This window comes from Thalia democratica, chromosome 1, assembly GCF_965202585.1.
Source record: "Thalia democratica chromosome 1, ktThaDemo2.hap1.1, whole genome shotgun sequence".
Lineage (NCBI taxonomy): Eukaryota > Metazoa > Chordata > Thaliacea > Salpida > Salpidae > Thalia > Thalia democratica.
The window spans coordinates 77,175,737-77,189,942 of NC_139165.1; positions in this window are offsets into that span (position 1 = coordinate 77,175,737).

Below are 14,206 nucleotides of genomic sequence, written 5' to 3' on the forward strand. Positions count from 1 at the left end.
TTTCTATTATCTTCCTCGTTTGCATCATCTTGTTTTTTTTATCAGAAAAATTTATAAACAATTGTTATTAACAACTACTTAACTAAAAGTAGAATTTGTCAAAGTTTGTTTTATTTTAACTGATAAGATTTTTTTTTGTTTGACAATAAACTTTGACTTTCATGTTGAAAAAAACTATCAACGTAAATATTGTAAATAAATTAACACATTAATTTTTAGCAAAATATTTTTTATAATAACGAAAGAGTGTTTTTAATATAAATTATGTAGAACAAGTAAGGATAAATTTAAATAAAGTAAATATAAACAGCTATTTAGGGTGATATATAAATAAGTTTTGTTTTTACGTAAAATCCTATTAGTCATCATCTTTAAAAGTTTAGTTAGCTTGTTTGTTTAAACTTTTTTAGTAATTACACACTTCATATTACGTTTTTGTTACAATATATTTAAATATAGTTATAGTTTTAAAAAGACGTTGCGAATGTACATTAGTTTTAACATTTAAAAGCAAGTAGGTGTACTTTTAACAACTGATGAAAAAAAACTTTTGTAAAGATAGTTTTACTAAGAAATGCTCAAGTTTTATGTAATCTAAATTTCTATAATATTTTTTTCTAGTTTACGATAAGGTATTTTAAAGATGGTGTCGATTTAAACAGGATTGTGTGTACTATTTTTTTGTTAGATAAGGAATACGTAGATTTTCACATTTCATTATTAGACGAACATTACTAGATGCAACTTTTAAAGTGCATAATAATTGTTTGTGGGTTTTTTAAGATAGATATATCTAAAATAGTTTGATTAAAAAAAACAAACGGTAGCATTTATTTATAAAAAACCTAATCTACAATTAATGGAATACACATCAAGTTTGCTTCAAATAAATTAGACAATATACTTATTAATAGAAAGTAGCTAAAGTATTTATAAAATATATTTATATAGAAAGTTTAAGATTGTATCATAAAAATAAAACTTGCTATCATTGTAAACTTTTACTTATATTATAATTAAGTGAATTTTCCGTTTTTACTAGTAAATATTTTAAAAACTTTTACAATAAGCATAAAACTTACCTACTTCAAGTTCTTTAATTTTTTTGGATATTTATTTTTATTTTTTTTACAAAAATATTTAATGTTGTAAAGTTTAATAGTCTCATTTTTCATATAGCTTTTCGTTTTAGAGTTTAGCTTTTTTTTCTTTTTCATTTTTAGCTGATTATAACCTTGATTAAGTTTGGGTATGCAACTCGATGACTGAGAGGTCTTTTTGCTATCCAGGTCATTTAACCAAAAAATTTTTGAGCAAATGTTTTTTTCGTTTTTGTTCAATAAACTATTACTATTCAATGAGATTTCCATTAAAATCTACGCTTTACGTTTACTTAGTATTCACTTCCTGTTGAGTAAAACTTTTTGTGCTTTGCAAGTTGGTAGCAAAATTGAAGAAAATTTTTATCTATTCACTAATGTGATTTACGTAGTCAATTAAATTTTTAGTTAAGTGCTAGAGCTAATTAAATCTTAGGGTTATTTCTTAAGAGTAAATACAGATATAAAACTTGTTAGAACAAAAAAGTTTAGTTTAGACTTCAATACAAATTAAGCTTTAGTTTTTATGTAGTTAGAATTTCATTGTTTCAGAAAAATAATACAATTTTTAAAGCTAGTTTATAAACTCTTAATTTAGGTTCATATAAAAGCACAGACAAATAGTAATAGTATATAAGTAATGGAAAATAGAACATTTTGTGTATATCATTACGTAAAACAATTGTTTAAAATGTTTCAAACTAAATGAACATAGAATAAGTAAGAAAAAGAATCTATGACTAAAAAATTTAGTAACTTTTAATTAATAGCTTTTTATTTTATCATCATATTGAAAATAATATTCTTTTAAATTTTAAAACTAAATGTATTTTAAAACATTGTAAATTTTATCAGGTATAGTTGTTTAAATAAAAAAACTAAAAATGATTTATATACCTGTATCATTAATCGCTTATGCTGCAGTTAACTTTATTTTTCTCATTTTCATTTCGTTTTTGAAAAAATCAGAAAGCAAGAAGTTAAATTCAAGTAAGTATATTTCTATTTACACGAATAGAATTATCTAGATATTTTAAAACAAAAATAGTACGTATGTACTTAAAACTTTTTACTGTATGTTAAAGACAGTAAAAAGTAGTATGTTTTACTGTAATATAAAGACAAAATATAACAGTAAATCTAAAGATAGCATTTTCATGTATTTGATTTTATATTACGGAACAGAGTAAGAAAAAAGTTCAAATGGAAGGTAGCAAGTGCTGTGTTTTTTTTTAACATATAAAGTAATTTTATTAAACACGTTTTACTATATATTTAAATTCTTAAGCACGTTTTTTTTAAATCAAAAATTATATTATATAACACAATTTAATTATTAAGTATTAGCTATACTTTTAATTTTTATCAAGCCAACAACTTACTTGAAATGAGTTTTAATGATTTCAAATATTGATATATACTTTTACAGAAACTCCAACAAACTTTTACGAAACTTTAGAGGAATATGCAAACATAAACAGTCAGTTTTTTTCAATATGTTTTATTCTTAGTCGAAGTTAGCTATAAAACAAAGTAATGCACAAAAAAAATAGTTGCTAGTACTAAATTTACAAGTTGTGTTTTTAATTGACCATTTAATGGATCTACAGTCCTTTTATTTCGGTCAAACGGATAATTTTTTATGTTTTACCCGTTGCAATTAGATTATTACTAAAACATCAACTTTAACAAATTTACAGTTTATGTTAAAAAAACTGGTTTTGATCAATGCAGATAAGTAGAAAAAAATTGTATAAAAAGCTGTCGCAAAAAATAACCAGTGTTTTAACTTCTAGCATTTAGTTTTTGCTGTTTCGTTTAATAACTATTTAAATCAATCTTTATAATTGTTTAAAATTGTTCAATTTTCTAAAAAACCAGCCTGAAACCTAATATTTTACAAAAATTAACAGTTGATACTAATTCTGAATATGATAAAAAAGCAGTGTATCTTGAAGATACAAACCATTATATTTAGTGTTCGTTTTAAATATTTTTACTGAATGAATTTTAGAAGAGGAAAATCATGGTATAATTTCTAATATATTTTGTTTCTAATAATAAGTTTATAGTAGTTATACTTTTTAAGATATTTTTTGTTTCTGTTAAATTTTAATATTAGGTGAAACAGATATTTTTTGGCTTAATCAACTTTTATAAAAAACTGATAAAACCCTTTTTTTAAATTATTATTTAAATTTGAATATTAATAATTATAGTGGAATATATATATATATATAATTTATAACAACTTGTCAAAATTAACATTCTTTGTTAAACTTGTTGTTTATTTTTTATGTAAAATGTTTTTCAATAAAATTTGTGAAACTGATTATATTATATTCCATTGCAATCTTTCTGTAGCCTAACAATTTTCATAAACAAACAGTTGATGCAAACTTTGAACATAATAAAAAAGTAGTATACGCTGAAGCCGAAGATCAAAAGAAAAAATATGTTGATAATGTTGTTGATGACAAAAATATATATGCAGATACTGTGGTAAAATACTAATAAAAATTCGACTTGTTTTCTTTTAACAAGCTGTATATAGAACATAGCAGTAACAGTTAATTTTTCTTATTAACTTTATTTAAAAAAATTATATTAAACAAATGAAGTTTTGTACGATAAAGGTTTTAGCATGTTTGTTTAACCTTTAAAATATATAGCTCTAAATTAGTTAAAGCATTACTATTAGGCAACATTTAAGTCATTAGTTTTTAAATTGACAACAATTGTTTTAAATTTTTATTCATAATTCTGATCAAGATTACCTTTTTTCTAAACATCTTTTTAGAAAGTAAATTTACTTTTACACTTATTTAAACAGTTTACTTGATATCAACTAAATATATAGAATAATGGGAACTCATACTAAAGTACTGTTTAATTAACTTTATTTTTCTAATAATTATGTAATTTCTAAAAAACATTTACAAAATGTTGACTTTTGAACTGAACACAGTTTAAAAAAATTATATCTAAACATTCAACAACTTATTTCACTTAGCATTAGTATTTATAAAGTGTATTGTTTTAACTCGTCATTATAAAGTTATAGAAACATTCCGCAATTCTAAACTCTAAATCTAAACAAACGAATAAAAGTTGTTTTAGTATTTTAAGTGTTTCTGATATTAATGTATAGTACTACTGTTGATTTGTTTCTCGTTTGCTATTATTTAAGGTCAACTTATATTATTTATTAGTTTTTTTTTTAAGTTGCATCGGATTTTAGTCATAATAAAAATGATTAAAGGAAAAATAAATAGTTTTATTTCAATCTATACAAATTTTTATTTACTAACAGTAATAGGCTTAAACATATTGTCAAAAATACCAGTAACTGCCAATAATTATTTTTTCTGTTTTGTGTTTAATAAAAATGTAAACAATTTACTTTTTTATTGTACTCCTTTTAACTTAAGTTATGTATATTATAAGTAAAGTGTATAAAACAAAAATAATAGATAAAATTTTTTAAGTTTTTCGAACCTGTTAAACTTTATAAACAACTACTTTTACTCAAAATTTTTAACGTTTTGTATGTTTAACAAATATACAGAAAGTTTATTTCAAATTTCGGAAAGTTTGCTGCTCTAAAATATCTTTCAATGTTAATGTTCAGCTAAGTTTACTTGAGTAGTACACTATTTTGCTGTTAAAAGTAGATCATCAAGGACAAATAAACAAATTAATAATGGTTTAAAGTAGGGGTGGGCAACATTTTTATTCGGCAGGCAGATATGGAAAAAATAAGTCTTTGACGCACCAGAGCATTTTATTTTCATTTAACTCACAATAAATATTTTCGCGGACCTTTTCTTTATTTTCACCCCTAATCTAAAGTGATATATACAGATTATGATTTATAATTAGCAGTAATAACTAGTAGAACACTTTATTATTAGTATACAAAATTTAAGTTTTATTCTGACAGTAAGCCTGTACATACCAGCGTTGTTTGGGTTAGTAAAAAAAGATCTTAAAGCAGTTGTATGAACTTTCGTAAACAGTACTTTTATTATAACAAGTTTAACTCTGGAGCAGTAAAAAAGTAAAAAAAATAAAAAAAGAAAGTCTTCAATGTGTAACGTGATTTTAAATTTACTTAGTAAAACAAGTTTTATTTTTCTATTTTTATTGATTAATTATTTTTAAATTTTTTGATAAATTGTTTGATATATAAATAAAGCATCTAAAAGTAGGTTTTTTAGTATACTACTTTTATAAGAAATAGGTTTTAAATAAATACTTTTATTAAAGTTAAGGCTTTGTTAAAACGAAAATATTAAGTATAAAGACTATATAACAATAAAGATTTTAAGATTTTTTTAAATGTTTGTGAGAGTTTTTGATTATATTATAAAAAGGTTATTAGATTACTTAAAGTTGCATTTCTTCTTATAAGAGCATAAAATTTAAATAGAACTAATTTTTTCGGCTTCTCAACGTCTTAGTTATTATTTTTCGAAGAAGAAAGTTCGGAAAAGATTTGAAACTAATTTTATTTCAGTAAGAAGATACATAAGTGTAAAAGTATTTTAAAACAAATTTTACACATATAAAACAATTAAATGATTCAAACTAATGTAGTTTAATAACCTATAACAGTTTTTTTTAGACGAGTTTACATTGACTACTATTTTAAATCAATTAAGAGTATAAATCTTATATTTAGCAGTTACTTAAAGCTATTTATTTACCAAAATTCTAAAACTTGTAAATAAAATTTATGTCTATACTCTTTTTTTTTGTTATATTGTTTTATATACTTTGTAGGTTATCAAAACAGAAAAAAAAAAATTTGGAAGTTAGGGCAACATATAATTTAACTTTAGTTAATATATTAAAATGTTTTCATCTAAAGACTTCTGTTTAAAAACTAAAAAGTTATTTGTCCCCATGTGGTCTGCAGGCCGCATATTGAACTTTTTTATTTACCTTTATTTTAAATAATTAATTTTCATTTAAAACAGGTATGATCTGAGCCATTTTGTTGTATTTTTTTCGATTTATTAACCTTCAAGTTGTTTTAATAATATTTGTTTATTGTCGTACACGTTTTTGTTTTTTTTTTCCAGACGTTATTCACAATATTAAAAAACTTAAATAAACATTATTCTCGTGTTTTTTCCTTTTTTTATTTTGATAAAATTAAAAACAACGAAGAGATTCTTCTGTGTTGTAAGTAGATATTTATGTTTGTGATTTTCCCCGCAAATAAAGAGGGCGGTTAAAAAGGTAGGTATTTCCTGGTTTAATCTGTTAAAAAAAAAATATCAACACTTCCTTTGCAATTTTTTATAATGAAGCCTTTAGTTTATTAAACACATCTTAATAAATTTTTGTACATTTTTGTTTCCGTACTTTATTTTGAAGAAACAATTAAAAATGTACAGATACAAAAAAATCTATTTAACTATAATCCTTATTTGGTTTACAACTAAAGAGTTTTACTAAAACTTAATTATGTTTAACAAAATTATTTTATTTTTTAACCAGATGTTTAAATTTTCTTTGTAATAAACTTCATAGTTTTTTTCTTAGTTTTTAGGTAAGAGAATAAATATTTCTTAACACAGCGTTTTTCGGCAAAAAAGTGCGTTCTTAAGAAATACATAACTATTCGGCTTGATACTGTTTATCAACTCAGTTTTAAAACTAGAATATAACTTAACTGTTAACTTTAATCTACTGGCATCTTTACTGTGGAAGTATTAAACTTTTTGGAGTATTTTTAGGTATTTTCTTAAGATTTTTTAAATGGTTATAATTTATATATTTCGGATCAAATATTAAATTTCGATGCAATGCCAAAATTTTCTTTAAGTTAGTTTACCGTTTTTAATATTAAATTAGTTTTTTCCTCATATATAAATAATGTCCAAAGCCATAATGTGAGAGTTTTTATTGTATACTACAAAAAAACTAACGAAAACATGGTATAACAACAAAAGTAACGTAAACTAGTATGAAATGTACATGCACATGGTAAGGTTTAAATCAAAATATCTTCGGATCAAAACTTATAAAATAACTTTTATTTTTATGTTTGAAATAATATAAGGAAACACCTTGGCTCTCAAACTTTCAAAAAAAAAATGATACGTAAAACTAATCAACACTAGATCATACAAAAGACAAAAAGCAACTTTAAAACGAATTGAGTAAAGAGCATTTGCTAACATCACCTGGGACATTGATGAAAATGATGAGGCATCTCACTTTCTGTTCATAAATTCCTCTACAACTTCGTCAATGCACTTCTTCAACTCTTTTGCTTCATCGATTCCTTCAATATGTTGAAAAAATTTCAGTTTTTTCTTCAATTCTTCAATTTCTTTCTCAAGATCCGCTTCACCCTTCTTCAACTCCACGTTTTCCTTCTCCAACTCTTCCTTTTTCTTCACCGCGACGTCATTGTTCACTTTTTCTTCTTTGACATCCACCGAAGAGCTGCTTTCGGAATCGGATGAACGCTTGAGTTGGTCTTTGAAGATTTTCACGTCTCCAATTGAACTTTCAGAATCATTCGAAACTCCTGCATCTCCGGACAATACTCTGGTTTCTTTCAAAGCTTCCTCTTTTACTGTCGATTTTACGCGATCTTTCAAAACTTTTCCGGTAGGCTTATCAGTTCCAATCGAACTTCCATCTTCCTCTCCCTTTAGCGATTCTTTTTCGAATAACTGGCTCGTCTGCTTGCTTTGGTCGGCTTTGCTAACGTTTCGCTCATTCGCCATGATTTGTAAAATAAATAAGCTAAAAAATATTTGCTGACTGTTACTTGAAAGTTACTGTGTATTTTAAATCATGTTGTCTAGCTATTAAAAAATGATACAAATCAGTTAATTAAACTTTTCGATAAAGTTTTACAACAGCACTGTTTCAAAATCTATAAACTAATGGTTTTATTGTTTGAAGTTATATCAGTTTTTATATAAGCTTAAGCACTTAAAGCCCGAACTAATTACTTTTTGGAAAAATTGTTTGTTCTTACACTATTGAAACAACTATTAGATAATTGAAGGGAATTATCAAAGTTAGATCTACTAAATTTATTTTATTAGTTGAACTAAAGTTTTAGTATTATTAACTTTAGGCTGATGCTTAAAATAAAAACATTTATTAAATGAACAAAAGTAAGCAGACAAATCTTTTTCATCTTTTATAAGAATAATTGTCTAACTTTACCAACTAGACATTAAAGTTTAGATACTAATAGCAACAACACTTATGCTAGTCAGCAACAGTTTAGAAATAAATCAAATATTTATTCAAATGTTAAAGTTGTTTTTTAATACTAAACAAATCCCTTAGTACTTGAGAATTATTTTCTAAATTTGCTACTTGATTAAATTGTAAACTGTAATTTATTAGAGCTACAATAATATAAAGAATTAAAAAAAAAATAGTGTAGCAAAATTTTCTAAGTATTTATAAAATATTATCTAGTCATAAATTAAGTAACTATTTACAATTATTACTAAAATGGATTTTTATCCGTAACGCCTTTCAAACAAGTTCAAACTAACAAACCCTTTTTTTTGCAAACTAATTTTTTTGTAGAAATCAATTTTAAAAAATTTTTAGTTGAGTTGAAAACAATATTTTATATCTGAAATAATTTTTATTTTCATATACTGTCTAGTAGAGTTTAATTTGTGTATGTGTATATTAATAAGCGGGTGCCATTTTCCATTTTTTATGCGTTACTAATTTGTAAGATAGATTTTAACCATTTATGTCAAAGTTATTACTTGTTGTATTAAACGATTTAGATAAGTAAAAATCACGATTGAAATACTAAACTCAAAAAAACTTGTCAAAAACATTAATTCTAAAACAAGACGATCTTTTCTTTAAAGAAATCTCAAAATAAGGCAGATTTATTTTTTCTTTTCTAACTTAGTAGTTTTAAAAGTTACTTTAAAATATAAAAATCAATTAAAGTTTGAACTTATTAAATGCTTTTTAAGATCAATTGATTTGTACTAATGAAATTTTTTGAGTAAGACACTGCTTATAAAACATGTTTTTGGGAACACAAAATTAAAATACAGATTAATGAATTAAAAATGTATTTATAAAACAATTTAAACTTTATGAATGCTTTTTTTGACACTTTACTTAAATTTTTTAACAAGTTAGTGGATACTTACATCATTAGAAAAATAGTTTAATTAAAAATTACGATAAAAAGTTATGAATTATTTAACAAAAAAAAACACTTGAAAACTTCTCGAAATATCCCTGCAGCAGAGGAAAATCATATTTGATTTTGAAAGAACACTTTTGATATAAAAATTTTATAATTTTAACACTTTAATGATAGAAGACTTAAAGAAAAAACATTCTAGTAGCAATTTTAAGTATAAAAAATCATAAACTACTTTAGAAATTACACTGTAATTACAATTTTTTAGCAAACTGTATATCATTTTTTTTCCAACTTTACTCACTAACGGTCGCTTCAGTACTTTGTACTTAATCCCGCTTGGTCAGATCTCAACAGCGGTTTCTCGCGACTACGCCTGACGGATAAAATAAATAAGGACGAAATCAGTCGTAGGTTGTCTCGGATTCTGTTAATGTTGGTCGTGTGTAGGGATCTACCGGATCAACTATCTAGGATCCTAAATGTTTTAAGTTTTTTGTAGTTTCAAAATAGAATAAACTTATAAAAATAAATTAGCAAAAATTATTTAACTCAAATAGTTTCTTAAAAGAAAACACAATGTTATTGTCTAAATATTGTATTTTAACACCAGAAAAAGGAACATTGTAAAAAAAATCTACTTATATGAAATCTCAGTTTAAATGTTAATTTTCAAGCTGATTATACGACTAAACTTGAGTTTTGTACCTTGTATTACGTAAAATAAAAAGAAATTAAATGTTACAATGCTCTAAAAAATAACGAACTTTAATTATTTTTATTATGTTAAGCTTTACATTATACTTTTATTTATAAAACTTCGAACTACAAGATGAACAATAACTTTTTTAGCAACTGTTTATTTTTGTAAATATAAAAGTAAGTAATTTACTAAATAATATTTACTCATATCAACGCCATTTAGCTACAAAGAAACATTTTCCTGTTTCTTCAAGTTTTTATAAAGACTTAAAAGTTTATGCCAATTTTTGGAAGCAATCGATTTCGCTTTTGTTCGTACAAGTTACCAGCTTCTGTAAATAACTAGAACAAACAGAAAATGGTGGTGCCGAAATATATCTTTTTGCAAACCTGGCAAGATGTGTGTATTATTTATCGTTTAAGTTCCACGAAGACAAGACTTCAGCTTCATTTACTTCTTCAGCAGAAAATAAAAATCATCAAAAAACAATCTAAATTTCTGTCTCTATCTCTTTATCAACTGAATATTGTTGCTCACTTTGGTGAGTGTTGCACTTGTTTCCGATTTAAATGTAGAATAGAACGACAAAACAGTTTTGGGAATATAATTTTTAGGTAGTTGATCTTTAGGAACTTAATCACTTTGACCAGTCTAAAGATCACTATAAATTTTAAGTTCTGATTTCAGTAGCCTTATAACCTTCTGTATGGGATTAGCAGGGAAAAGTCAAGTCGATACCATAGATCAACAGCTGCTGTAAGTAAAAACAAGTCGTTATCATGAAGGTCTACTTGTGTGCTGTTATTAGTAGCAAAAAACCTTCTTTCGAAAGCGGTGAATTAGTAGTGGTGGAGTTCATTATTTATTGTTGATGGCGCGAACATCTCAAATTTTTTGATGACGGCCGAAGTAAATGCTGTTTAAAACTGATCAAACGAGCACAGACTTTAATCTCACAATAAGTTGACTGTGTCTGAGACGTTGGGCTGTGAATGATTTAGCTATACCATTCTTTTTAAATTTTACTCACTAACGGTCGCTTTAGTACTTTGTACTTAACCTTTCTTGGTTAGATCTCAACAGCGGTTTCTTGCGACTACGCCTGCCGAATGAGTCCTAATAAGGACAAAACCGGTCGTAGGTTGCCTCGGATTCTGTTAATGTTGGTCGTGTGGTAAAGTTCATTATTTATTGATGATGGCAGAAATAAATGTTAGTTAGATAATTTTAACAAACAAACACTTCTACATTATGTCTTATAAATTTTGTTTTAGAAGAACTTTTTCAACTAGTTTTAAAATATTAATTGCTTCAGTCTTTGGCTAAATTAGAATTTTGTTTTTTTAAAGTAACGTAATACAAAGTTTTATTCACTAATTTTAGCTCAACACAATTTGACACTATAAAATATAACATAAAGCTTTACTTAATTTAAGCAGGGTATACTGTTAATCGGTATAACTTATTTAATTTGAACTAAATCTTATTTATAAAGCAAAGATATAAAATGCTGTGTTTAATGTTGTGTTTTTTTTAAGTTGAAATTTACTAATCGAAAGTAAAATGAGTAATTTATCTATAATTATGTTTGATAAATGTTTGTAATAAACACCTTGCAAAATTTATTTTTTCCCTTAAACAAATATGTTTAAAATAAAACTATTAAACATTAAACAAGTAGTTAGTTTTAAAATAATCTCTAGTTATTTTACCACACTACAAAGTAGTAAAATTTATAAGCGAAAATATTTAGTTTTATCAACAAATAAAAAAATAAGAAACAGCATGTTTATTCAGTCAAGAATTTAAAAGAAGAAATTAAACACGATATAGTTTACGTCATCTAAAGGTAGCAAGCATGAACCGCAAGAGAAGAACCAAAGAAAGAAAGGCAGAATGAAAACCTCATACACACGCCTTCGCGATGCTGAACACCATTCTAGAACTGCAATCATGAAGACGGCTGTTCTAGCTCTCGTGCTTTTGAGCCTCGCCGGTTTCGCTCTTTCCTTGAAATGCGCCATGTGCGTGGATTCGTCGTGCGAGAACCACATCCTTGAGATGAAATGCTCTGAAATCCAAGGGGTCACTGCAGCCTGCGCCACCTACAAAAACCAAATAGGCCTGTTGACGAAAAATTGTGGAACTAAAACTCTCTGCGATGGAACTCTGGATCTGGGCTACACCAATGTTGAGTGCTGCTTCTCAGACATGTGCAACTCTTCATCTAGACTCGGAATGAGTTTTGCTTTTGTTTTTTGTTTGGTTTTGTTGAACCTTTTTCTATAAGCACCACGTTATAGCTTGAAACTTGAAAATAAACATAATTTTTTGTTTTTATTGTTTAGTTTGTTATTAGGCTTTTAAAACTTAATTTTGTTTTAATTAAAGTATGAAAACTTTTAATTGCGTTAGTTTTTTTGTAAGAACTGCTTTCTTTTTCTCGTAATAAACTCGAGTATTTGTAACAGCAAAATGTTTACTTTGTGTTATACTCCGGGTGAATGAATAAAAAAAAGAATTTAATTTTCAAATACTTGATAAAATATCAAAATTAAATTTTATTTTTAAAACTAAACCTATACCTCTTTACATATATAACTGTTTGAACGTTTATTTAAAGAAACCACTAAAAGTTTATAATATTTGTTATACTAAACCTACCTAAGTAACAAAACAGTTTAGTAGTTTTTTTTAACATACACTAAAACCTCTACTATAACGACCTCTACTTAATCTTTATATTTTTTAAACGATAGCTTTACAGTAGGTTATACAATATATAGAGGTCGTGACAAGAAGTTTGTAGTGTATGTTAAAAAACAACAAAAATGTGTTGTTAGTTAGGTGAGTAAGGCTTAAATAAATATTGTTTTCATTATTTTTTTAATCAGAACTAAAACAGTTAAAAAGAAAGTATTTACAGAAAAAGATTTATAACATTTAAAGCATTAAATAAATTAGTTCCTGGTTTATACGTTTGCTTATTGAGCAATTTTTAGTATAATTATCGTGTATTTGTAAGTAAAAAACTCGTTTAAAGCCTTTTTTTTTATTTTATAAAACATAACTGTTTAAAATTTTAAGGTACTCATATAATTTTTAATTAAAAAAGTCTACTTTAAAAATAATTTTATAGCTGTTTAAGTACCATTATGCCATACTTAAAACTACCTTTATGTTATATTACTAACTATAAGCATGCTATTACAAACTATTTTTATCAAATGACTAATTATGTTAAGTATTAGCAAGCACCAGACTGCACTGCATTGATTGTTATGTGATTGTCGTACTGTGCAGTGTAGTGCTTATTGGTTGATGGCGTAAGTATATAAGCTTTGCGAAAGATAGCCGAAATACTGCATATAGTTTGGTAAATTTTTATTGGTATTAGTTCAAAAATGTATATAAAAATTGTTTTGGAAAGCCTTTCAAGTTTTTAAATTAAAAAAAAAGTGCGTATCTATGTGGTTTTATAATTTTAGTATTTGCTGTTTTTTGTTTATGTAAAGCAAAGGGTGAATTATTAATACTATTGTCTTTTTCACTGAAATAAAAAAAATAATAAGATAAAAAAAATTAGTTTATCAAAGAAATTAATTGAAACAAAAAAGCAAATTTTTAACAAAAATTCAAAGTTTTTTAAACATTGTAATTTATCTTTAGTTTTAATGTAACTAAGAATTAAATAGTTTTTATGTATATTCAAAAGTTAGAATACAAACTTACTCCATTAAAGCAATAATTAAAAGCTGTTAAGTTTGATATAAACGCCTTAAATGCTAACTTTATGCATTGTTAAGCGATTTAATAATTTTTTTATTCATAATTTTCTAACGAAATATTGTTTACTAACATTTTTGTAAAGCTATAAACTCAGAAAAGCTTTAAATAAGATTCAGTTTTTTTTCAACTTTAAATTTTTTTGTAAATTATTTCTTTCCGATATTACAAAAATTTCACTTTTTTATTTGTTTTTATTAACAATTTTTTTTACTCTATAACTTGCTTAGTTTAGTTAACCTAATAAAAAGTGTTTCAATTTTTTAAATTTAAACTAAAAATCTACAAATGTTTAGTAATAGTTTCCATCACGTTAACAATAAATCTTTCTATTTTTTTGTTTGCTGATATTAAAGTAGTATTTAAGTTTTTTTAGTCTAAATTAGATTTTATTTTGAAAGTATTTTTTACATTTATGTAAACTAAACAAACTTATGTTACTGATTTTTCTAG